General features: G+C 41.0%; 1 long non-coding RNA gene across 1 annotated transcript; it reads left to right on the top strand.

Moving 5' to 3' along the window:
- Positions 1 to 16,439: 16,439 nt before the first annotated feature.
- LOC139082769 (uncharacterized) lies at positions 16,440 to 22,520 on the top strand. The gene is made up of 5 exons (XR_011538990.1): positions 16,440 to 16,603; positions 17,077 to 17,142; positions 18,447 to 18,542; positions 19,122 to 19,442; positions 22,210 to 22,520. It is a non-coding gene; the product is annotated as an uncharacterized lncRNA (long non-coding RNA).
- The last annotated feature ends 3,753 nt before the right edge of the window (positions 22,521 to 26,273 follow it).

The raw sequence follows: 26,273 nt of genomic DNA, 5'->3' as shown, positions 1-26,273 counted from the left end.
TTTGATAAGAGTGGGCTTAGTAAGGATCTTCCCAGTCTACCTGATAACTACCAGAGTTATCTATGGTGATGGCCTGTCCTGGGGACAGGCCTTTATTTTAAATGTCTTTTAGGCAGTTAGGGAGAAGGTCAAATTTTCTTTCAGAGTCTTTTGTTCTTAAAAATAATCAAGGCAAAGAGACCGATTTTGGGGTGGGCAGTTCTGATGCCCCACACCTGCATATACTAGAATCTCAAAAACTATTTTCCTTCAGAATTTGAGCTTTTTGAAATCAATGCCTAAGCATGGTAATTTTATGATTTCTTAGTGTTTCAACTTCATATGTATATACAAGTGTGACAAGCCACGTTGAGATGTCTTTCATATCCCAGAGGTTTAGAGTTAATAGAGATCTTATGGGTCATTCTGTCTAAGATGGACATGATTATGGGAAGTTTAGGGATATTTCCAAATCTACTGTGGGGGACTGGAATTGGCCACCCCAAGACAGTCTCTTTGGCATGAGGATTATTTTGGGCTGGTTACTTTTAAAAACTGCAGACATGAGAGAAACTCTGAAAAGTAAAATTTAACCCTTTGTAAAGAGACATTTATATTTGTAAAGGAAATCTCCATCTATAAAGGTGTCTCCCTCTCTATACCAGGAAGAAGAGGGGATGACCTTATCTCTAGAAACTCTTATCCACGTAGAAGGCAAGGACTTAAGTCTGCATAATAACCTCACTCTTATTTACTGTGCTTTTCTGGTGATCTCCCATAACTGACTCCTCCCACCTCCAACATCCTCCTTTGTCTTTAGCTGAGGATGATATTTAAGGTGAGAGCTTCAGCCATTTTAGTGAGTTGCTTGGTTTGCCTGAGCCTCTCCCATGTATATGTGTTATAAAGCTTTGCTTAATTTTCTCCAGTTATTCTGTCTCATGTGAATTTAATTTCTTGTCCAGCCAGAATGACCCAGAGTGGGTAGAGGAAATGTCTTCCTCCTCTACACTACATACCAGAAGCTTCCTTCTCAGGCAGGGGCTGTTCTATCACTTGAGATGGTAAGAGCTTTCTAGTCCAACAGAAGATCTACACAACTCTCTAACATTTTCTTGCAAAATCAGTGGGTCTTTCTCTTGTCCAAGTCATCTGTCAAACTACCTCTCTAAAAAATGTCATCTGTTGGCTCCATTTAAATAAGAGGTACACTGCTGGATTTTATTTTGTTGGTCTATGTCTACTTTTTCTAAAATGAGTTTTCTGTGCTAACCAAGCTAATTATGTTTCTTGACAAGTAAGAGAAATACTATAATCGATATTCTGTTTCCCTGGTAGGTGAATTATAAATTCTGAGGTCTGGCTATTCCTGAGTGAGCCATCATTCAAACAGGACATTTCAAAGACAAGCAGAACCACTGTGTGTAAGAGTAACATAAGGTCTAGTTTAAGTCTGCTTGGGAGGTTCTTGGCCTGAAACTAAAGCTGGTGTACTTTCCTGTCATTTTTTATTTCAAAATGGGAGTCTCTCATGGCACGATTCTAGGCATTGTTAGCTTTTTTATGCCACTCTTGAATAAGCCCCTACTCAGACCTGGGCCCTTTGAGAATCACACAGTGGCCATCATCTCCACCAGCGTTTCCTGTGATGGGCTGCAGTCTACAGGCATTATCAGCCCTTCAAACTTTAAATGCTAGTGACTTGCAAAACAGGCAAATAGAAACATAAGAAGAAATCACCTACAATGTTTGAAAGTTGAGCAATGTCATTCTCAATAATCTCTGGGTCAGAGAAGACATCTCAATAGCAGTTAGAAAATATTTTTAACTAAATACAATTTAAAATGACACATATAAAACTTGTGGGATGTACCCAAAGCTGTGTGTAGGGGGAAATTTATAGCATTAAATTCATATATTAAAAAGAAGAAAGACTGAAAGTTTATGTTCCAAGTATCTATACTAAGAAGTTAGAAAAAAATAGCAAATTAAATTCAAAGGATGTAGAAGAAAGAAAATGGTCAAAAAGTGGATAGAAATGAACAAAACAAGAAACAAATATAAAAATAGAGTTGACAAAATGAAGAGTTGCTTTGAAAAGAACAACATATTACTAAACCCCTGTCAATATTAATAAAATAAAAAAGAGATAAGCTGTAATGGTTAATCTTATGTGTCAACTTGGCTAGGCCATGGTGCCCAGATATTTGGGCAAACGTGATTCTAGATGTCACTGTAAAGATATTTTTTAGATGAGATTAACATTTAAATCAGTAGAGATTGAGTAAATCACATTACCCTCCTTAATGTGAGTGGGCCTCATCCAATCACTTGAAGGCTTAAGAGAAAAGACTGAGGTTTCCTGATGAGGAAAGAGTTCTGCCTCCAGACAGCCTTCTGCCTTTGGACTCAAGACTGCAGCATTAACTCTTCCCTAGGTCTCCACCTTGCTGGCCTGCCCTGCATATTTTGTGTTTGTCAGCCCCCATGATTGCCTGATCCAATTCCTTGAAATTGCTCTCTTTTCCTCTCTCTCTCTAAATATATAACATATTGGTTCTGTTTCTCTGGAGAACCCTGACTAATGCAAGACCCAAATTACCAATTTGGAAACCAAAACGGGGAGAACGTCTGTCCTGGGGGCTTTCACTAATAAATTCTTCTAAATACCTAAGAAAAATATACCACAAATCTTACACAAATTCCTCTACAGTATAGAGAAAGAGGAAACCTCATCCCAACCTTTGGTGAAAAAGGGCATGCAAACTTTTATGTCAAAAATGTGACAATAACATTATAAGAAAAGAAGGAACATGTGTTTCTTTATTCTGATTATAGGTCAAAAATCCTAAATAAAATGTTAGCAAATCAAGTAGAGTGAAATATAAAAATATTTGCACAACACTGGCTATCTAGGCTTATGCCGGGAATGCAAGGTTTGTTTTGCATTTGAAAACCTATCAATGCTGGCATAAGGATAGACATATAGATCAACAAAATAGAATTGAGAGTCTAGAATAAGCCCTCACATTTACAGTCAATTCATTTTGAAGGAACTTGACCCCTTCCTCACATTACACTCAAAAATTAACTCAAAATGCTTCATAGATGCAAATATAAGAACTAAAACTATAAAACTCTCAGGAGAAAATATAGGAGCAACTCTTCATGAACTTGAGTTAAGCAAAGCCTTCTTAAATCTGACAATACTACCCAAAGCACAAGTGACCAAAGAAAAACCAGGTAAATTTGCCTTTGTCCAAAGGAATAATTTTTGCACTTCAAAGGGCACTATCAACAAAGAGAAACTACAACACACAATGGGAGAAAATATTTGCAAATCATGTATTTGATAGGAGACTTATAGTAGAATCTATAAAGAACGTTGACAACAATAGAAAGACAAGTAATCCAATTAAAAAGTAGGCAAAGGATTTGAATAGAAAATTCTTCAAAGAAGACATGCAGATGGATAATAAACACAAGAAAAGATGCTCAGCATATTAGTCATCAGGGAAATGCAAACCAAAGTGCAATGAGATACTTCTCTCTCACTATGATTGCTGTAATCAAAAAGACAGTAAATAACAAGCGTTGGCGAGAATGTGAGGGAGTGGAAACCCTCATACATTACTTGTGGGAATGTAAAATGGTGTGGCCCTCTTAGAAAACAGATTGGCAGATCTTCAAAAAAAATACGCAGAGTTATCATATAATCCAGCAATTTGACTCCTAAATATATACCCAAAAGAAATAAAAACAGAAAGTTGGGTACTTTTTCACCAATGTTCATGGCAACATTACATATTTACAATATCCAAAAGGTGAAAACAGCTCAAGTTTCTATCAACACATGAATGGATAAACAAAGTGGAGTACATACATACAATGGAATATTATTCAACAATAAAAAAGAATGAAATTCTGACACATGCTACAATGTGGATGATCTTTGAAAACATTATGTTAAGTGAAAAAAGCCAGTCACCAAAGACTACCTATTGTATGATTTCATTTGTATGAAATGTCCAAAATAGGCAAATCTATAGAGACAGAAAGTGGGCAAATGTACAGAGACTACTAACGGGTATGGGGCTTCTTAATGGATTGAAGAAAATTATTCTAAAATTGACTGGTGATGATTACACAACTCTGTAAACTACTGAATTGTATTTTCTGAGAAGGTGAATTTTACGACGTGTATTAAATCCTAATAAAGCTACTATATAAAACCACAAAAGCACACAAAAACTAAAAAACAATATAATCAATGTGTAGGGGAGGAAGACATTTCCTCTACCCTCTCTGGGTTTGTCTGGCCGGAGAACGAATTAAATTCACATGAGACAGAATAGCAGGAGAAAATTAAACAAAGCTTTCTAACATGTATACATGGGAGAGGCTCAGGCAATCTGAGCAACCCGCCAAAATGGCTGAAGCCCTCACCTTAAATCGTATCCAGCTAAAGTTAAAGGAGGATTTTGGCAGTGGGGGAAGTCAGTTACAGGAGATTACCAGAAACAGGAATAAGATTATTATGCAGATTTAAGTCCTTGCATTCCCCAATGATTAAGAGTTTCTAGAGATAAGGTCATCTCCCTCTTCTTCCTGGTACAGAGAGGGAGGCAGATTTATAGACAGAGATTTACCTTACAAATGTAAATGTCTCCTAACAAAGGGTAAGCAAGTTCCACTCCTCAGAACCTCCTTCCCTGTCCCAAATAATCCTCATGCCAAAGAGACACATCTTGGTGTGGCCAAGACCAATCGCCCACAAATGTAATTTACCATAAGCAGAAAAAAACGTAGGAACTATATGATTATCTGGATAGGTGCAGAAAGGAACTTTAATACTATTAAAAACAACGAAATGCCTTTTCCTATAAAAAATATTTTCCACTTAGAGAGAAAAAGCAATATTCTTTAAGGCCGGCCCGACGGCCGAGTGGTTAAGTTTGCGTGCTACTCTTCGGCTGCCCAGAGTTTCACCAGTTTGGATCCTGGGTGCAGACAGGGCACCACTCATCAGGCCATGCTGAGGAGGCGTCCCACATAGCACAACCAGAGGCACTCACAACTAGAATATACAAGTGTGTACCGGGGGGCTTTGGGGAGAAGAAGAAGGAAAAAAAAAAGAAGATTGGCAACAGATGTTAGCTCAGGTGCCAATCTTTAAAAATAGATTAAAAAATCAATATTCTTTAATCTAATTAAACATGACTACCTGAGCACTACAGCAAATACCATACTTAAGTGATAAGAAATTGAAACTTTTACCTTGAAATTGAGAGACACTGATAGCTTGTGACCCCAACTTTTCATCATTGTACTGAATATCCCAACCAGTACAATACGTAAAGAAAAAAGAAATACGAGATATGAGGATTTAAAGGAAGAAATGAAACTATCATATTCTAAGGTGGCATGATTGTGAGTGTAAAAAAATACAAAAGAATCACTAAATAGACTTTTGATTTCTTAAGTTAGTTGGGCAATGTCACTGGATACATGAGAAATAATAAAATACATAATCAATTATATTCCTGTATACTTGTGACAAAAAATTAGAAAGTGAAATTAAAAAATTATACAACTTATAGTATTGTCTAAAATAAATCAAATTTCTAGGAATAAATAAAAAGGAATATGTGGAAAGAAGGCCTAAATAAATAGAAGGTATCTCATGTTTACTAGTTAGAAAGCTCAACATTGTAATTCTCCCCACACTGACTTATAGATCCAATTACCCACCAAAGTGTGTGGGTGTGTGCGTGTGTGTTTAGAATTTGACAAGGTAATTCTAAGCATACATATGGAAATAACAATAATGACCAAGGAAACCTTGAAGAATCCCTTAGGAGAATTTAACTAGAATTCGAAATATACTATAAAACTACAGTAATTAAGACAATCTAGTACTGGCGCAAAGAAATATGGATGGCGAAACCAAAAGGAGATCCAAGAAATAGACCCACACCCATTAAGTTTAGTTAAAACCACAACGAGATACCATTACACATCCACTGAGATGGCTAAGATTAAAAAAAAAGATAGTATATAGTGTTGACAAAGCTATGGAACAACAGGAACTTCCACGAACTATGAGTGGGAGAGTGTCAGCAGTGTCTACTAATGCAGGACATAAACTTAGGCTTGCCCAGCCATCCTACTCTAGATAAAAACCATCACAAATGAGTACAAATGTGAGCAAGAGGTAGGTGAAAGGACACTCATAACAACTCTACCTCTAATAGTCCCCAAATGGACAAAAACCAAAGGTCCATTTAGACTGGATATGGGAATTATGGTGTATTTAGTCTATGGAATAATAGATAGTAACAAAAAAGAAAGAACTATTGTTCCATGCATGATCCACTAAGAATTAATCCCACAAATGTACTTAGAGAGAAACAGACACAAAGACCACACTCTGTGTGACTGCGTTTCTGTAAAGACCCAGTGCAGGACCACTAATCTTTGGTGAGGCCAGTCATCTTACTTCTTACTATGGGGGATTAATGGCTTGGATGAGACATGTGGGGGGTCTCTGGAGTGCATGTCAATGAGGGTATTCACTTTACGAAAAATTATTGAGCTCCAGGCAAATTAATTGGGCACTTTTTATAGGTATTTTACCCCTGAAGAAAACATTTACAAATGTAAATAAATTTTATGTCAAGTTATTATCTTCATGTACTCTAAACCTTTTCTGAATCCTTGGACCTTTCTCTTTCTCTACAATTTTCCCTTTTAGTCGGCTGATTCAGTCATACGACACAATGCTTGGTTTCGGTCAAATAATGCATCTTTCAAAACAAGTCACAGAAAAGAAGTAAAAACTACTTCTTTGAAGTTTTTAGCAGACAATCATAAAATTTCATTTTATTTCCTTCCACTGTAAGGTCTTGCGGTTCAAGCCACACGTTGGATTAACTTGCTGGCCCTGATTGACTTTGCCCATCAAAATGAAAATGTTAATTTATTTAAACAGCTATATTTCAGCATTGTCTTGTAAAAAAATGAAATACCAGTATAATATGCCAGCCAGTGGTGACAAGTGTAACATTGACGATTATGCTTACGTGAAATCATATAATTGCTGCTTTAGTTTTTTCTGTTTCATTTTGTCTGAAAGGCCTATGATTGTGTCTAACGTAGAAATAAAAAAAAAAGATGATCCAATTCATTAAACTTTTTTTTTTTCCAGGAAGATTAGCCCTGAGCTAACATCTGCTGCCAATCCTCCTCTTTTTGCTGAGGAAGACTGGCCCGGAGCTAACATCCATGCCCATCTTCCTCGGCTTTATATGTGGGACGCCTGCCACAGCATGGCTTGCCAGGTGGTGCCACGTCTGCACCTGGGATCCGAACCGGCAAACCCTGGGGCACCGAAGCAGAACGTGAGAACATAATGACTGCACCACCAGGCCGGCCCCTCATTAAATGCTTATTGAATATCCGTTTGCTGAATGTCAGGTATGTGTGTTAGCATTAATCTGCTTGATTCCAGCTACTTCTAAAAGAAGATAGAGTTGTCAGGATTCCGTATTACAAGGGAGAAAATAACGCTCAGAGAAGTTAAGCAAGTTGTCTGAGAGCACACAGTGGGCTTGTGCTGAGCCTGATTGCATCGGTGGGAGGAAAGTTAATGTCTGCTGCCTTTCTCTAGTGTGGGTGTGTCCGTTTACTATTGTTGCCTTGACAAATCACCACGACTTGGTGGCTTAAAACAACACAAATTGATTATTTTACTGTAGTGCTGCATTATCAATTTGTTATTTCGTGCTGCCAATTAGAAGTCGCACAGGAGGCTCACTGGAATTTGAATCACTACTTTCTAGTCATCACTCGAGGGCAGAAAAGTGGGCACTGACACAAATAACCCAAAATCACACAAAGTGATGGAGGAGAGGCTCCACTGAGCAGAGGAACAGCATTTCAGAAAAACCAAAGGAATTTTGACGAGAGGTGGCATCAACCGGCCTGGTCTCCCCATGCACTGGATTGTTTGTGGTTGAATACAAACCACTTTCCTCAGCTGTAGGACATGCTCTCCTGCCCTGGGGACAGCAAATGGCCTGCCTACCCTCATTGAACTGCGTCGTGTGGAAGGGACTCCCTTTGCAATTGTCAGGCTCCAACCATCAGGAGTGGGCCAGGCCGTTCACATCTCGTGCTCACATCCATCCACTGAAAAGCTGTGCACGTGGCACTTGTAAATGAGGCTGAACCCCGGGCTCAGCTACAAGCCCACTGTGCACTCTCAGGCAACTCGCTTAACTTCTCTGAGCATTATTTTCTCCTATGTAAAAGTGTGGGTGGTCTTCAGAAGCTAGAATGTCAAGGAAAAGGATTTTCTTCTGGAGCCTCCAGAAAGGAACTCAGCCCTGCTGACACCTCGCTTTTAGGCCAGTGGCATGACGCCTCCACAAAGCCCTTCCTGACACATGTTCTCGTACTGTGTCTCAGCAGCCTTTGCTTCCACGCGGGCTTGTATCATACCTACAAAGGTTTATTTGTGTGCCTGAGTCCCTGCAGGGGTGACTATCCTGAAGGCAATGGCCATGCCTGATCCATCTTGTCTTCTCAAGGTCAACCACAGGCACATGACACAATCTCAATAAAGGCTGGTGATTGAAATGAGGACATTTCTAAATTCACAGATGGCTCTGGTTTCTAGCTGGCAGCAAAGAAGCGTGGATCATTGTCACTTATTCAAAGTTCTATTTATTTGTAAGTTCAGGGTGTGTCTGTATGTCTCTGTCAATGCCTTGAGATGCAGCTGGTCTTGACTTATTGGTTTGTCTGAAGTGGCTAAGATTTTGTGATCAAAATGTGCAGAATTAGAAGTTATTTGCAAACCAAGTAAAGTTCATTTTTCATTTCTCTAATTTGTGTCTCCTTTATTTTGGCAGAGTTTTGGTACATGATGTTTTTCAGTTTTCAGTTTTTTCTTTTCTTTTTTTTTGTAGAGGATTAACATTTGGAGTGGTCTATTCTCTTGCTTCTAGATATTCCTCTGGGATAGTATAGGGCAGAAATACATAAAAACAACAGCACATTTTGGTTGAGTTGTGAAATGTAGAAATCCTCAGAATAGCTGCGGTTTCAGAACATTCTGTACTCCTAAAATTAAGGTCAAGAGAGCTTTTACCTCTACTGCCATAAAATTACTGGGAAGGTAAAAAGAACAACTGGAGAAGCAGAAAAATGTGCATTTCCTAGATGAGATACAGTTAATACTTATATTTGCATGGGGCTCATTGTGAATCAAAATGAGTCGTACCCAAGTCTGAAGGGAGAGTAAATGCAGATCTCTCACTTACCAGCTGGATGATGGGAAGCAAATTAGATCATTTCTCTGAGTCTCAGTTCCTGTTTCTATCTGTAAAAAGGAAATCATAAAATTTCAAAACTAGACACAGAATAGCCAACACAACATTGAAGGGGAACAAAGTTGGAGGTCTGATGCTACCTGACTTCAAGACTTACTATAAAGCTACAGTAATCGAGACAGTGTGGTATTGATGAAAGAACAGACAAATAGATCAACGGAACAGAATAGAGAGCCCAGAAATAGACCCACATAAACACTGTCAACTGATCTTTGATAAAGGAGCAAAGCAACACAATAGAGCAAAGGTAGTCTCTTCAACAAATGGAGCTGGAACTACTGGACATCCACATGCAAAAAAGTGAATCTGGACACAGACCTTCCAATCTTCCCAAAAATTAACTCAAAATGGAGCATAGACATAAATGTAAAATGCACACCTAGGACAAAATCTTGATGATCTTGGGTTTGGCAATGACCTTTTGGACAGAACACTAAAGGCAGGATCCATGAAAGAAAGAATTGATAAGGTTGACTTGGTTAAAATTAAAACTTTCTACTCAGCGAGACACACTGTCAAGAAAATGAAAAGACAAGTTGCCACAGACTGAGAAAATATATTTGCAAAAGCCATATCTAATATAAGACTATCTAAAACATGCAAAGAACTCTTAAAATTTAACGATAAGAAAACAAACACTATCAAAAAATGAACAAAAGTCCTTAAGAGACACTTCACGGAAGAAGATATACAGATAAGCATATAATAAGCATGTGAAGGGATGCTCCATATCTTACATCATTAGGGAATTGCACCTTGAAACAGCAATGACATACCAGGACGCATCTATCAGAATGGCCAAAATCCAGAACACTGATAACACCAAATGCTGGTGAGGATGTGGAGCAACAAGAACGCTCGTTCTTCACTGGTGGGAATGCAGAATGGTGCAGCCTGTTTGGAAGACAGTTTGGTGGTTTCTTGTAAAACTGAATAACCTCTTACCACACAATCCAACAATTTCACTCCGTGGTATTTACCCAAATGAGTTGAAAACTTACATCCACACAAAAACTTGCAAATGGACGTTTATAGCAGTTTTATTCATAATCGCCCAAAACCTTGAAGCAACCAAGTCATCTTTCAATAGGTGAGTAGATAAATAAACTGTGCTACATCCAGACAGTAGAGTATTACTCAGTGCTAAAAAGAAATGAACCATCAAGTCATGAGAAGACATGAAGGAAGCTGAAATACATATTACTAAGTGAAAGAAGCCAATCTGAGAAGTCTACACACTGCATGGTTCCACCTCTGTGACATTCTGGAAAAGGCAAACCGGTGGGGACAGAAAAAGATCAGTGGATTCCAGGGGTATAAAGTGGGGAGGGATCAATAGGTGGAGTATAGAGGACTTTTAGGGCAGTGAAAATACTCTGTAAGGTACCACAGTGGTGGATACATGTCATTATACATTTGTCCAAACCCATGGAAAATACAACACCAAGAGTGAACCCTAATATAAACCATGGAATTTGGGTAATAATGAAGTACCAATATAGGTTCATGGATTATAACAAATGTACCACTCTTGGGGGGGGGATGTTGATAATGGGGGAGGCTGTGTGTGTGGGGCAGGAGGTATATGGGATATCTCCGTACTTCTCAATTTTTTTGTAAACCTAAAACTGCTATAAAAAATAAAGTTTATTAAAAAATTACGAAATTAAGAGGGTTGTCCTAGGTGTTGAAGGGAACAGAAATCATTGTATCCTGTGGCTAGCACACAAAGCACAATGAGCAGTGTGCTCGTTCTCATTACTAAGGTGCTCCTCTGCTGTGGTCTCCAGTTTTCCACTCATAGACAACATGGCCTTGGGCAAGTCACTTTCCCGCTCACAGTCTTAATATTCTCATCTCTAACATGGACATTATAAGAAATCCACAACTCAGATTTGTAAATTATCAAAGTATGTGAAAACCATCCCATGCAACAATAAAACACCAGTCGATTTTATTATTATTATTTAATTTTTGTGCTCGGAAGAAAATAGGTACTCATAGCTACTTATTGGAGTTTTCTTTTCTTTTTTTTAATTATCTAAGTCAAGTACTTTATAATTTAAAGTACTCTATCCTAGACGATGAAATACTGATTTTTTGAAGGTTATGCAATGAGTATATAAACTACCTCTTAGAGTTGTGGAAACTGGGTGAAAGCTTTATTTTTGTTTGATTTTTCTTTCCTAATGTGACATAGAAAACACTCATAGAAAATACACAGAAATAATTGTACAACCCAAAGGGTTACTACAAAGTGAACCCTTATTTGACTTGTTTAGTGTTGTCTGGGTTTGAATGATATACAGAGGAATATAAGAATGCATTCTTGGGCTCTGCCTATTTTCCTTTCAGCAGTATGTGTATGTTCCCACCGTGGGACGAGGGAGTACCTTACTCATGGACATTGGTGTACAGACAGAGCTCCTGTTGAGATTTTCATTTTGATTGTATGAGATGTATAGATCCATTTGGAGCCAGTTGACATCTTCTCAGTGATGAGTTTTTTGAGCCATGAGTCTGATATATGCCTCCATTCATGTAGGTCTTTAATTTTCCATTTTTTTGAGGAAGATTAGCCCTGAGCTAATATCCACTGCTAATCCTCCTCTTTGGCACTGAGCTAACATCCGTGCCCATCTTCCTCTGCTTTATATATGGGACGCCTCCCACAGCATAGCTTGATAAGCAGTGGATAGTTCTGCACCTGGGATCCAAACCAGGGAAACCTGGGCCACCAAAGCAGAGCATGAAAACTTAACCACTGCACCACCGGGCTGGCCCCAGCGTAGGTCTTTAATTTTTATCCACAAATGATCTTACTCTTTTTTGGTGTACATTATGCATTTCTCATGACATTTATTCCTAGAGATTTGATATTTTTGATGCTATTGTGTATATCTTTATTCAAATCTCATTTTCAATTTCTTCATGGTATACAAAAAGAAAACAGATTTTTCCTTACATTGTCCTTACACACAGTGTCCTGGCTTAATCCATTTATTAATTATACTTTACTGCAAACAGCACAGATTTTTTCTCCTTGCAATGCTTGTATTTCATTTTTCTGCTTGTTCTGTCTGTGTTTCTTATCTCTGTTCTCTTTTGTCTGCATTGCTGCATGCTACTTGAACAATATTTAGAATTCCACTTTGTTCTATCTATAGCATTTCTGAATGTATCTCTTTGAAGAGCTTTTTTAGCAGTTGCTTGAGGTATTACGTTCTATCTACATATCACAGTGTGCTGGCTCATCAAATAGTTCCAGTAAAGTGTAGAAAGCTCACCTCCTTTTATGTCTCTTCTTTCGATTAAAATTGTCTTATATACATCTTCTAGGAACATTGAGAACATCAGGCAGTATTATAACTTCTGTTTCAACCATCAAACATAATTTAGAAAATTCAGAAAGAAAAGAAAATCTATTTATTTACCCATTCTTTGCTCTTTCCATTATTCTTTCTTTCTCCCTGATGTTCATTTTTCTTAATCATTTCCTTTCTGCTTAGAGAACTTCTATTACCATTGTTTTAGGGTGTGTTTGCTTTCAACAAAATCTCTTAGTTCCCCTTCATCTGAGAATGTCTTGGTTTCCACTTCATTCCTGAAGCATATTGTTGTAGATATAGGATTCTAGGTTGACAGCTCTTTTGTTTCAGCACTAGAAAAAGTTGTACCACCTCCTACTGGCCCCCATGGTTTCCAGTGAGAAAGCTACTGTCGCTGAATAGTTTTTTCCTATAAGTAAGTTTTCCTCTGATTTTTTAATACTTTCAAGATTTTTTTGTTGTCTTTCATTTTCAAAAGTTTGATTATAATGTACCTTGGTATAAATTTCTTGAGTTTATCCTGTTTGGGGTTCATTCATCTTCTTAAATCTATAGGTTGATGTTTCTGCAAAATTTGGGAAATTTTCAGCCATTATTTCACTAAATACTTTTTTGGCCCCATCCTTTTTCTCCTCTCTTTTTGAGACTTCAATGACGTGAATATTAGACTTCTTACACAGTCCCACATGTTCCGAGGCTCTGTTTACTGTTATGTTTTCAGTCTCTATTCTCTCTGTTGCTCAGATTGGATAACTTCTATTGTTATATCATCAAGTTCATGAATATTTTTCTCTGTCCTCTCCATTTTCCTGTTGACCTCATCCATTGAGTGTTTTATTTCATTATTATATTTTTCAGTTCTGAAATTTCTATTGATTCTTCTTTATATCTTCTAGTTCTTTGCTGAGATTTTCTATTTTTTCATTTGTTTCAGGCATGTTTGTAATTGCTTGTTGAAGCATTTTTATGACCGCTGCTTTTAAGTGCTTGTCAGGCAATTCTAACAACTGGGCCGTCTCAATTTTGTTTTCTGTAGATGGTCAATTCTCACTCAAGTTGTGATTTGCTTGGTTCTTGGTATGATGAATTTATTATATTGTGAGTTTCTGAATCTTATTTAAATCTTGTGTTTTATCAGGATTCCTCTGACATTAGGAAATTGGAGCAGTACCTCATTACTGCCAGAGGAGGGTGGAAGTCCAGGCTCCCCTCTGGGCTCCTGAAGACACCCATTGGGGGAAGGAGTTCCTTGTTACTGCTGGGTGGGGGTGGGAGTGCTAGTTCCTCCCTGGCTGAGAGTGGTGGGGGCACCTCAGTGTTGTTTCCCATGTCACCTTCAGTGATGCAAGGTGTGGAGGAATCGCCTTGTGACCTCTGGGCACTGGGGAAGGTCCTGACTCTCCACCAGGCCTCCCCTGAGGTTGTCCCAGTGAGGAGAGGCAGCCCCTGGTTACGGCTAGGTGGTGGTGAATGTCCCGGCTGTCTGTGTGGTGTCCCCTGACACTGTGAGGGTGGGGGTCTTACTACCAGATCACAAGGAGAAAGTCACAGCTCTCTACTTGGCCTTCTCTGACACTTCCTGATGGGGGTGTTGGGGTGCCCCCTCACAGCCTTCTGAGGGTGGATGTCTAGGCTCCCCACTGGATCTCTGCTGACCTGGGCGGGGGTGAGGCCACAGTGTTTTCTGTGCTGTTGGCCACAGCAGAACACTTATTGTGTATAAGTTGTGTGTCCTGCCAGGCTGACCCTCTTCTGGTCTTTTCTTCAGAGAGAGTAGCTTTGTGGGAACTTGTTGTGCCCATTGGTGTTTCCACCTTCCTGAGTTCTTAGGCTCCACATCTGAGACAGATGAGGTGAAAAGAAAATCTAGGGACCTCAGCACCATGTCCTTCTTTGAGTCCATAGGTTCCTGGCCAGTCTACCTTCTTCTCTTTGGCTTTCAGAATTTTCTTAGGTTGTAAGTATATAATGTCCAGGGATTTTAGTAGTACTTAGTGATAGAAATAGGGAAAAGTAAATCTACTCCATCTTTCCAGAAGCAGCGATCCAATGTTCATACTTTTTTGTTTTAATTTAACATACTGTCTAGAACCTGTACTACTATGTTGAATAGAAATGTGATTGAGGCTGGATGAGGGAATGTGTGTTTGTGTGTATGAAAACAGGGTGTGTGTACATGTGAGGCGGGGTATGCCTGTGTGGGGGCAAGGGTGTGTATGAGAGAACGGCTTGGGTGCTTTAGAAGATCTATGTATATGTGAGAGGTGTGTTGGGGAGCTATGTGTGGGAGTCTGTGTGTGAGGGTGGGTCTGCATGTGAAGGGTGTTCAGTGAGCAAGTGTACATGTGTATGTGCGAGAGAGAAAGAGACAGAAAGAGAGAATTTGAGAAGTGTGGGGAGTAGGGAGATTTAGGGTTGCCACCTGAAAGATGGTGAAGTTGAGCACGAACTTGTAGATGTCTGAAGAGAGGGTGGATACATACATGAATGTGAGTGAACATGTGTGTGTAGGGGGGGTTTGATTATATATGAGTGTAGGGTGATGATATAGATCTGTGGGTGTAGGGGGACAGATCCCATATGTGTATGGGGGGGCTAACTGTACATAAGTGAGGGCTACAGTATGGGTGTGGTGATTATACAAACCAGTGTGGGCATATAAACATATAATATATGTATGTAATTCACAGGAAATTAGAAGTATTCTCACTCTATTTTTCACTATGATAATTGTGCATATGAGGAAACTGGAGGTCCAGGGAACTCCACTTATTTTGCAAGGCCATAGGTGGAGCTGTGACCAAAAATGTAAGGTCTCAGTTTGTGTGTAGTCTACCCATCTCTGATTTTTTTCACTCTACTCTCTACGTTTGATTGCATTTAAGAAAAGTAGAATCGGATATAAGCAGGAAAATCTCATCTTGGCATTCTAAACCCTTCAGGTGAAATAAGTCCAACATTGATCAGTATTTGGTAATTCCAACGTTTACTAAAAATCACAGACTATGGTCCCGAATTGTTTTCTCTTTTGGTTCTGTGGTGCTGAGAAGAACACATAGAGTGGCTTGGTTATTCTGTACCATTTTTTTCTGAAGTGGGAAACTACTTTTGAGACCTAAATCAGACAGGGATAACCAGGCTGGGCCCTGGAGGAGTCCCTAAGCCAGGCTCCTGTGGGGGAGGAGCCAAATGCGGCTTTGGAGACCCGGACCCGAGCCACCCGGGAGCCCCTCATGACCCTGGAGGTCCAACCTCCCTGCTCTGTGGTCTCTCTCCTCTCCCTCAGGGGTGGATCCAAACTGCCCCCCTCTCATCAAGGCCCCAAATGCACCTTCACCCCCTAACGTGTGGGAGGGGCTGAGCTTCTTGGGGGTGAATCTCACATGGGAAAGTGAGATTCGTCAGTGGCCAGTCCCCCCTTATCCCTACTCCCTTTGAACGCACACAGTTTCTTCTGCATCCTTCCTCATTCCCCTCCCTCTTCAGTCCGAGAAAATGCAGGACCCCCGTCTCCTGACCAAGCAGTCCTGAGAGCCCCCAGGACTCCAGACTCCAGTCCAGTCCAGGCTTTCTCTTGATGCCCCTTTGTCAACTTCCTTCCTCCTGGAACTGCCCCAGAAGAAATAGTTAGAAACCTGATGTCTACTCTCTACTGTAGAACAGAGCCACTGTTAACTCACTGTTACTTCACAATAGGGGTTCTCAAACCCTAGGACATGTGGCAGTGTCTGGAGACATTTGTGGTTGTCATAATTGGGGGGGAGGAGTGCTACCAGCTTCTAGTGGGCAGAGTCCCGGCTGCTGCTGACCATCCTATTGTGCACAGGACAGCCCCACAGCCAAGAATCCTGAGACCCCAAATGTAACCATGCTGAGGTTGAGAGGCATACTTTAGGAAAAGTAAGAACAAAGGCATATCTCTCATAATTTTTTCCTTTTGGCCGACAATGAAGGGAAGAGAACACAAGTAGAGGAAAGCTGAGGGGGAGTAGGGAGTAGGGGTGAAGGAGAAATTATGCTCTAGAGGGAGATCAGTGGGGACAGGGCTGGAGAATGAAACTCCTGCAACTGAGCCCGTCTATCCTAAGGGCCTCAAACGCTGAGCCTTGGCCCCAGTGGTGAGGAAAGACTCGAGTGAGTGGGAGGGAAGGAAGTAGGCCCTGAAGGCCTCCTGCAGTGGGCAGACAGGGCCTGGGCTCCACCATTGTCTGGGTAACTGAGTGGGTATGGGTACAGCCTCCATTTGGAATGGGAATCCCCTAGCACTATGGCTGCTGTCCTGATATGGCTGCTGTCCTGAGGCTTAGACAAGGCAATCAAGGGAAAGGTTCTTTTCAAATGCAAAGCCCCATGTATCCATTTGTCAACTTCAGGTAGAAAGGAAAGTAGAAGGTGGAAAAAGAATCAAGAGGAATGGTGGCCTGGTGGGAAGCGGGGAGGTGAGTATGTGGGAAGATGTGAGAAGCTGACGTGGACAGAAACTTGAAAAGTTGGCAATTAACAGGATTACAGAAGAAGATGGAGCCTCCCGAGGGAGGGGAGGGACTGGGTCACAGTGGGAGGGGCAGGGGAATGTGAGACATGAGGGAAAAGGGCAGGCAGAGGGGGGCTCTGGGGTCAGGAAAGACGGAGGGAAGGAGAGACCTGGAGGCAGGAAGGAGGGGAGAGCATGCGGTCAGGGCAGTCAGGGCCCAGGGAAGGGTCTGGAAGGGTGCATGAGAGACAGGGAACTGTGCTGGCTGATTGGGAAAGAAAGTGATGCCATAGAAGGGGTGCCCAGTACCCAGCAGAGGAGAGGACAAAAATGGCATTGATGGACAGCGGAGCTGGGAAAGGGCAGGTGGGCAGCCGAGTCAGTGAATGGGGCATCTAGGGTGGTTGACAGTCAAAAGGGAGTGAACTCAGTCTTCCTGGCACAGAAGACAAGCTTCCCAGCGGGTGAGCTGCCTAATCACTTCGTCCTCAGCTGCAGTGTGAGTCCCGCAGATAGCACACCTCTCCGTCCACTGGATTTCACATCCAGGAGCAATGAGTTGTGCCATATCTTTCCATGCCTCCACCTCAATCTCTCCAGTTAATATCCGTTTGAATGGAAATTCCAAATAAAGGAGTTTTATCCACTCTTTTTTTTCCAAAAGAAAAACATCTGATGACAAACTTTTGCATTTTTCTAAAATTTTTTAAAGGATATTTAAAGTTCATCTGAGGTGTTGCTGTCTGGACTGTGGAGAGTTTTCCATGTCAGATGGTTTTGAAGTGTGTCATTTACTTAGGACACCCTACACTCATTCCTGGGCCTGTGAGATGTTTTACAGGGTCTATTACAACATTTGGGGCAAGAGTGAGTGAAACGGTCCCAATGCAGACACTGTTGTAGAAAACTGAAGGACCTAAAAGGGGGCAGAAGTCAGATGGGGGTGGGAAGGTGTTCTAGAACGCTTAAAGCTCTTTCCCCAGAGTCTAGCATTTATCAGCAAGTGCTTGGGAGAGCATCAGTGTGATTCCAAACACAAAAGTGTTCGCTGTAAAGCTAGAGGTATGGTATAGAAATGGAGATATTTTAATAACATAGGGATAAATAATAGGCGTGATAACAGGGATATAATGGGATAATGCGATAGAACTGAGTCTATGATTGTTTTACAAGTGGGAGGTATGGAAAGTTGCATTTAGTTGTTATCGTGAGACAACTGCTTACCCTGATGCCTGCTTTTACATGTGTAAATATGGAAACATCACATAGCCTCTAGCACATTAGCTCCAGATGACAGTCACCAACACATGGGAGCCAATGATGAAACACAAGCAACACGGATGCTGTGGAAGCACATCTCCAGAGGTATGAACACGTAGGGTGGTGAGAATGAAGGGGCCCAATGACCGGACTCGTGCTTGACAAGTTGGTCAAGGCTGGCCTATTTTGGTATATGAAAGTTCTACCAAGATGTATAGAGTATCTACTAGGTGCTAAGCATTTGGCTAGGTGCTGAAAACATGAAGTGACATGATCCTTGCCAAAGAGTTTCTATGGCCCCATGCAAGAGAGAAACACATAAAGAGGGCATTACACTAGCATATCTTCAATGGAGGGAAAAACCCAGAGTATACCTAAACCCTGGGGGGAGGGCCTGCTCTCTGACCTGCTAGGGTCAGATAGCCTCCCAAGGAAGTAGTGGCTATAAAATGACCTTGGTTCACTGGCCAGAGAGTATTTATTCACCATTTAAGTCAATCCTCACATCCCTCTGAAGTGGATTTTATATCCCTCGTTTTACTAAGGAGGAAACTGTCTCAAAAGAGTTTGGTAGCTTACCCAAGATGACAGAGCTGGTAAGTGGCATATCTAGGGCAGGGACCCAGATCAGCCTGGTTCAATACTGATGCTTCTCCCTCTGCATCTGGGCTACCTTCTTCTTAGTTCTCAGCAAATCTTGGCGGAAGTCCATGGGCTTAGTGATGCTTGGCTGGAGCCAGAATGCCTGTGTGTGTCTTTGAAGAAGAAAGGGATGAGCCAGTTTGGAAGGTAATCCGCAGGCACCAAGGGCAGCAAGCCCCCTGCAGTGGGACTGTATGGCTGTGCCAGATTGGACCACAGGGACATCCAGGGTGCCCAAATCCAATCCAATGCAGTAAGGGCAGGTTGATGGGTCACCAAGAAAACCCACTCATCACCACTGGCTCCAGAGGATGGACCTCAGGGGCTGGCACCCCAGGGATGGTCGAGCTACAAATGGCAGAGGTCAGTAACCATACCCTCCTTCTTCCTAACAGCACCCCCATGACGCCAAAACTGCTGTCAAAGTGGAGGAACAAATGTTCCTCCGCTTTGTTCAATTGCTATTTAAATGCCTGATTCTTCCAATGAACCAAGACTAGCTCCAGGGGAAGGAACTATAAAATTAGTAGACTTTGAATCCATAGCACCTGTGGAGGGACCGGGCTCAGAAGCTGTTCAGTAGATGTTTGTTGAAGGAAACAATGAACCACATCAGAGCAGCAGTAGAAGATCAAAAGCCATCATCATAATGAGTTTGTAACCCCGCCAAGCTGCTCTTCTATTTTTAGAAAGCGTGCTTGTCCTATAAATAGAAATTGGCTTTCCTTGAAGAAGGGATGTTGAAATTGCTCTTCGGAAAGATTTTGCATCCAACTCCTGACCCGTGTTCTCTGTGGTCCAGGATAAAGCTGGGTTGCAAGGCTTCCTGAGGAATCTGATGAGGGAAGGAATTGCCAGAGCAAGTGCCCTCGAGGGTGCTGTACGGGGCCAGGGACCGCCAGATGGCCAGGTCCACGTGGACATTCTGAAGGCCAAATTTTCTGCCACCACTTTTGAGAGTAGCATGAAAACCATTTTTTTTTTTTACTTTGGTATTTTTAGTTCTTTTCTCAAGTAAAAGTAGGATGGTAATTTTTGCAGAAAATATTTTTTCTCCACATTTTCCTTACTTATGATATTTTTCCTGTATCCGCATGGAAAAAAGAAAATTTGAACCACTTCGAGTGTTTCAGAACCTAAAGAGCATTTCTATTCCAAAAGCTATAAATAATTTGTAGATCTATGGAGTTTCACTAGAAAAGTCATGTGTGTTATTTTGATTATGTCCCTAATAGGTAGTTTTAATCCTACTTTAGAACATAAAAAAAGTAGCAGGAATAGTAAACACATACCATACTCAAGGTAAAATAAACATTAACAATTGCTAGCCCAACCACCTCTCTTGGTAGATGGAGACTGGAGGTCCACACTAGTACATGCCTTGCCCAGGAGGACTGGCTCGACAGCAACAGAGGCTACTGGGAGCCTGGGTCCTTATCTGGAAGTTCAGGGCTCCCCCTGGGTCAGGTAGATACATAAGATTTAGCCTCAGTCTTGGGCGAAATCTCTTATTGTAGAGTAAAAAGTTTGAAATACTATCCAAACAATTTTTCTAAAATATAAGCTAGAATTGGTATTCATGGTCTACCATACCTCTTACTGGATTTACATCCTGCCCTGACCCTTGCTGTCTGAGTTAGCTTATTTCCCCAAGTAAAGAGAGGGCAAATGTGAGAGCATGTGTAGAATCGTCTAGCTGAATGCCTGAACCTAATAGGGGCCCCACGTGTCTTCCCTCCCCAGGATAGAGGCATGGGCGTAGAGTCTTGGGAGGCTCACCTGAGGATGTATTGAGCAACTAGAAGAAGCTTCTCAGTCACTGGTTTATGAGGGGATGGATGAGGGCCGTATTGGAATCCTATTTAAGAAATCAGAATGCCCCTCTGTTAAAGTCTCGGTCTCAGCCTAAGTGATTTCACGAACACCTGAATTAACAGATCCTGCCATCACCACCCTTTCTGACCTGCTCCCCAAAACACACTAGTCACCCATCCACCATCCCCTGCTTCCTTCTTCCAAGGAACCCTTCTTGACTCCCTCCTGCTACCCATGCACATCTTGCACATTTCTGTCCTGGAGCAAAGATTGTCACCTGTAGATGACTCTTACTGGATTCTCTCTCTTCTCATCTAATTTCTGTGTTACTTAGTACATGTTCATACTCTTAGCAACTCCTTACATAGTTCCCATTTGGGAGACTGTCAGCGATTACAACCCATTGTTGTTATTGGCGCCCTTGATTGGATTCCAACTCCTAGTGACACTGTGGACAGCAGAGCAGAATCCTGCCTGGTCTTCTTGCGCCTTCCAGTGTTATGTCAGCCAATGCTCCTCTGCCATTCAAAGGGTTTTCACGGCCAACTGTTTCAGAAATGGGTGGCCAGGTACTTCTTCCTAGTCTGTCTTAGTCTGGAAGCTCTGCTGACACCCATCCACCATGGGTGACCCTGCTCGTACTTGAAATCCCCGTGACGTAACTTTCAGCATCACAGCAACATGCAGCCGCCACAGTCTGACAACCAACAGATGGATGGTGTGGTTCCCTGACTGGGAAACAAACCCGGGCCAGAGTTGAACCATTAGCCCACCATGACTGCCCTTATTTTCTATTTGATCTTGGTCTATGTTAACCTTCCATTTATATACATCTTATCTCTTTTACTAACTCATTAGAACCTTGAAGAAAACAATTGTGATTTGTTTGGTTCTGTATAATCTACCCACAAAATCTTAAGCTTAAGGGATTTAAATATTAAGTAACGCTCTAAGTTTCACTTTCTTCATCTATAAAAAGGGCATGGTAGAAATAACTACAGCACAATGTGATTATGAGTACAATGCCTGGGACATCAACAGAGGTCAGATGTTAGTGTTCTGTAAGGTAATGAGTTCATTTCCATGGTATTGATTGATTCCTGTTCCTCTCTTGATATGCTGTGGGGACATGGAGACCTCAGCTTGGCTGGCTGTGTCTTTCTTCCCCAGAGTAACAGGGAAGAGGTGGTAGTTTGGAGAAAGTGCTTGCTCAGACATTAATGCTGATGGCAAACAGATCTCCCCTCACCCTATAGAGAGTGCATCAATCAGAGTCCAGACAAGAAAATAAACCCACACTCATTATTTTTTACAGAATGAACTTAAAGCAGGTAATTGGATAACAGGTGTCAGAGGACCGAACAAGCAGAGAGAGAATGCTGAAACAGTATTATTCCTGCAGTTAGAAATAGCAACTTCTGAAAGAAGCGACCATCCCAAGGTGGGTCAGAGACTCATGTAAAACATAAAGTTATAACACTGTGAGACAACACAGGAGAGAATATTTGCATAACAAATGCATGAACCATAAAAGGGAAAATGGTTCAGAAACTGGACTTCACTAAAACTTCAAAAGTTTTGCTCTTCAAAAGACACTGATACAAAAATAAAATTTAAGTCGCAGAATAAGTGAAAATATCTTCAGTACATGTGCTTGACAAAGGACTGACACCTAGAATACATAAGGAATTGCTACAACTCAGTAATAGGAAGACAACCAACACAATAAAAAAAGGACAAAATGTCTGGAAATATACCTCATCAAAGAAGATAAAAGAATGTCCACAAACACATGAAAAGATGTTCAACATTGGCAGTTATTAGTGAAATACAAATCAAAACCATAAGAGAGGCTGGCCCGGCAGTGCAGCTGTTAAGTTCACACGTTCTGCTTCAGTGGCCCGGGGTTCGCTGGTTCGGATCCTGGGTGTGGACCTACCCATTGCTTGTCAGGCCGTGCTGTGGAAGGTGTCCCACATAAAAAATAGAGGAAGATGGGCATGGATGTCAGCTCAGGGCCAGTCTTCCTCAGCAAAAAGAGGAGGATTGGCGGCAGATGTTAGCCCAGGGCTAATCTTCCTCAAAAAAACCCCCCAAAAACCGTGAGTTATTATTGCATGTATTAGGATGGCTAAATTAAAAAGACCGACTAAGCCAGTTATTAATGAGGATATGATGCACCTAGAATTCTCATACACTGATGGCAGAAATGTAAAATGGTACCAATTTGAAAACGTGGTTTTATAGTTTCTCAAAAGTTAGGCAAACACCTAGTATAAGACCCAACCACTTCACTCCTAGCTATTTACCCAAGAGGAATGAAAACATGTCCACGCAAAGATTTTTACACAAACATTCACAAAAGCTCTTTTCACAATGGCCAGAAACTGACAACAACCCAGATATCCATCAAGAAGTGAATGGATAAACAAATTGTGGTATATCCACTGAATGGACAACTCTGGGCAATAAAAAGAAACAAACTACTGATCACATAACAACATAAATGAATGTCAAAATCATTGTGCTGGGTGAAAGAAACCAGACACGAATGAGTACTGTGTAATTCCATTTATGCAAAATTCTATAAAAGGCAAACTAACTTATAGTGATAAAAAAACAGAAGCTCAGTGGTTGCCTGGGCCAGGTCAGAGGGAGGGAGGGACTGCAAACCACTAGAACAGAGAATCTTCTGGGCGTGATGGAAACGCTTGGTAGCTTGATTGTGGCAGTAGTTTCATGGGAATGTACCTCTGCCTAAATTCTTCCATTTGTGTATTTTAAAGATTTTATTTTTTTCCTTTTTCTCCCCAAAGCCCCCCAGTACATAATTGTATATTCTTTGTTTTGAGTCCTTCCAGTTGTGGCATGTGGGACACTGCCTCAGCGTGGCTTGATGAGCAGTGCCATGTCCGTGTCCATGATTCGAACCAACAAAACACTGGGCCGCCTGCAGCGGAGCATGTGAACTTAACCACTCGGCCACGGGGGCAGCCCCCTATTTGTGTATTTTAAATTAATGCATTAAATCTTTCAAAACATTAGGACCATCTGAATAATAGGAAAAGATAAATTAAGAGTGGCCAAAACACAGTGGAAGTCAATTTCCTTCTCCTAAAAGTCTTTCACAAGGGGATCCAAAGTTGATATGGTCGCTCCACGGTGTCTTCCAGGATCTGGGCTCCCGCCTTTCTGTTATAATGCTTTCACTCCTGGTCATTTCTCTGTTTAAGGTGTCTACTATAACTCCAGCCACCACATCCATGTTTCAGGCTGGTGGCAGAAGGAGAGAGAATGCCAAGGAGGTTTTCCTCACACAAAATGTACTCTTTATGGTCACCTTCTTAGAAGTACACGCAACACTTTTGCTTCTATCTTATTGGCTTGATTTCAGTTACAAGGCAATTGTCTACCTACAAGAAGGACCTGTTCTGGGTAGCAATCTTGGTGAAAAATTGGTATTCTCTTTCAAAGGAAGAGGAGATAAAATACATGAAGTCACAGCCACTGGCCATAGTTAATAGTGTACTTAAGCGTCCATGGGCCCTTTCACAAATGATGTTGGGAAAACTGGATATCCATACGTAAAAGAATGAAGTTGGTCCTTACTTTATGCCATAAGCAAAAATTAACTCAAAGTGGAGTTAAATATAACTAAAAGAGCTAAATACATGAGCTAAAACTATAAAAGTCTTAGGAAAAAAATAGGGGAAAGTTTCATGACATTGGATTTAGCAATGATTTCTTGGATGACACCAAAAGCACAGGCAACAAAAGAAAATAATAGATAAATTTTACTTCATCAAAATTACTTTTAAAAAACCTTTATGCACCAAAGGATGTGATCAAGAGAGTAAAAAGGCAACTCACAGAATGGGAGGAAATATTTGCAGATCTGATATAGGATTGCTATATCCAGCATATACAAAGAACTCCTACAATTCAACAACCAAAAAAACCCTGGGGCTGGCTCATTGGCACAGCAGTTAAGTTTGCATGCTCTCCTTCAGCAGCCTGGGATTCTCCAGTTCAGATCCCAGGAGCGGACCTACACACCACTTATCAAGCCATGCTGTAACAGGTGTCCCACGTATAAAATAGAGGAAGATGGGTACAGATGTTAGCTCAGGGGCAATCTTCCTCAGCAAAAAGAGGAGGATTGGCTATGGATGTTAGCTCAGGGCTAACATCTAGGAGCCCTAGATTGATCTAGGAGCTCAATATATGTACAGTTAAGAATGATTCCTGAAGAATTATATGACTCAAAATTTGATGTTTATATTTTTCACTTCTACTTAAGGAAGATGATTTGCAGTGCAGTTAGGAATTATAACGCACTGTGCCTTAGTTTCCCCAGCTGTAAAATTGGGTTCATTATAATTTCTCATTTACAGAATTAGAGAACTCTTAGTAGAATTGAATGAAAACCGTATGCAAGCACTTGACACAATGCCAGGTATATAATGGTCACTAAATACGTTATCATTCATTATCAGAATATAAAAGTCACTTGCATTGAAAATGGTCCTATCAGTGTCTACTTATTGGAACAATGGTATTGGATAGACCTCTTAAATCAACATCTCCCATAGAATAGAAAATAGAATAGCGACTGGAAAATGAAAAAGAATGAAAAATGAGGAATAGACAAGAATGGCGCTATTGCATCAGAATTAAAACAATCTCATCTCAATGTTTTCTGTGGAATATGGAGTGTAGTGAACTCAGCAAGTATTGATATTCTCAAAGTATGAGTGTGAGATATGTGGGCATATTGTAAAGTTGTTTTTGTAACTACTTTCTACATAAATAAAGAGTGCCGTCAGGATGGGACTACAGTAATAAAGCTTCTAGAAAGGCAGTTTTCTATATAAACTAAGACATCTATGTTTTTGCTTATACCAAGTAAGACTCTGAATAAAAAGGAAGTTTATAATTTCCTCCAAGAGGTTATAAACTCCTTAAGATAAATACAGCAGCCGAGTCTGTCATCTAATTGCAGGATGCTGTAGGCACGGGGACAGGCCTGGGAGATTCAGCTTGGAAGTCGTTTTCCTTGTGACATGTAATGTGGGAAACTCCACATTTTTGGCAATTGTCCACTAAATTTCAATTTGAGGCTCAACAAAGAGTCTTTAAGGATCACAGTAATTACAAGCAAGTCGTGGCACATTTGGGGGCACATCTGTTTTTAATTATCTCGATCTTGGCCCATGATTCAGAAGGCGCCACATAGTCCCAGAGAGCTGCAAACCTTTACCACCTCAGACACCTGGTGTTCTAAACCCAGAGCGTGAGGCCGAGCCATAGAAATCACTGCCCTTCTAAGTAAGATTGTCAGATTTAGCAAATAAAGATGCAGAATTCCCAGTCAGATTT

This window comes from Equus przewalskii, chromosome 4, assembly GCF_037783145.1.
Source record: "Equus przewalskii isolate Varuska chromosome 4, EquPr2, whole genome shotgun sequence".
In the NCBI taxonomy this organism is placed as follows: domain Eukaryota; kingdom Metazoa; phylum Chordata; class Mammalia; order Perissodactyla; family Equidae; genus Equus; species Equus przewalskii.
Note: the sequence above shows the minus strand (reverse complement) of the source record. Positions and strands in the feature narration are given on the sequence as shown.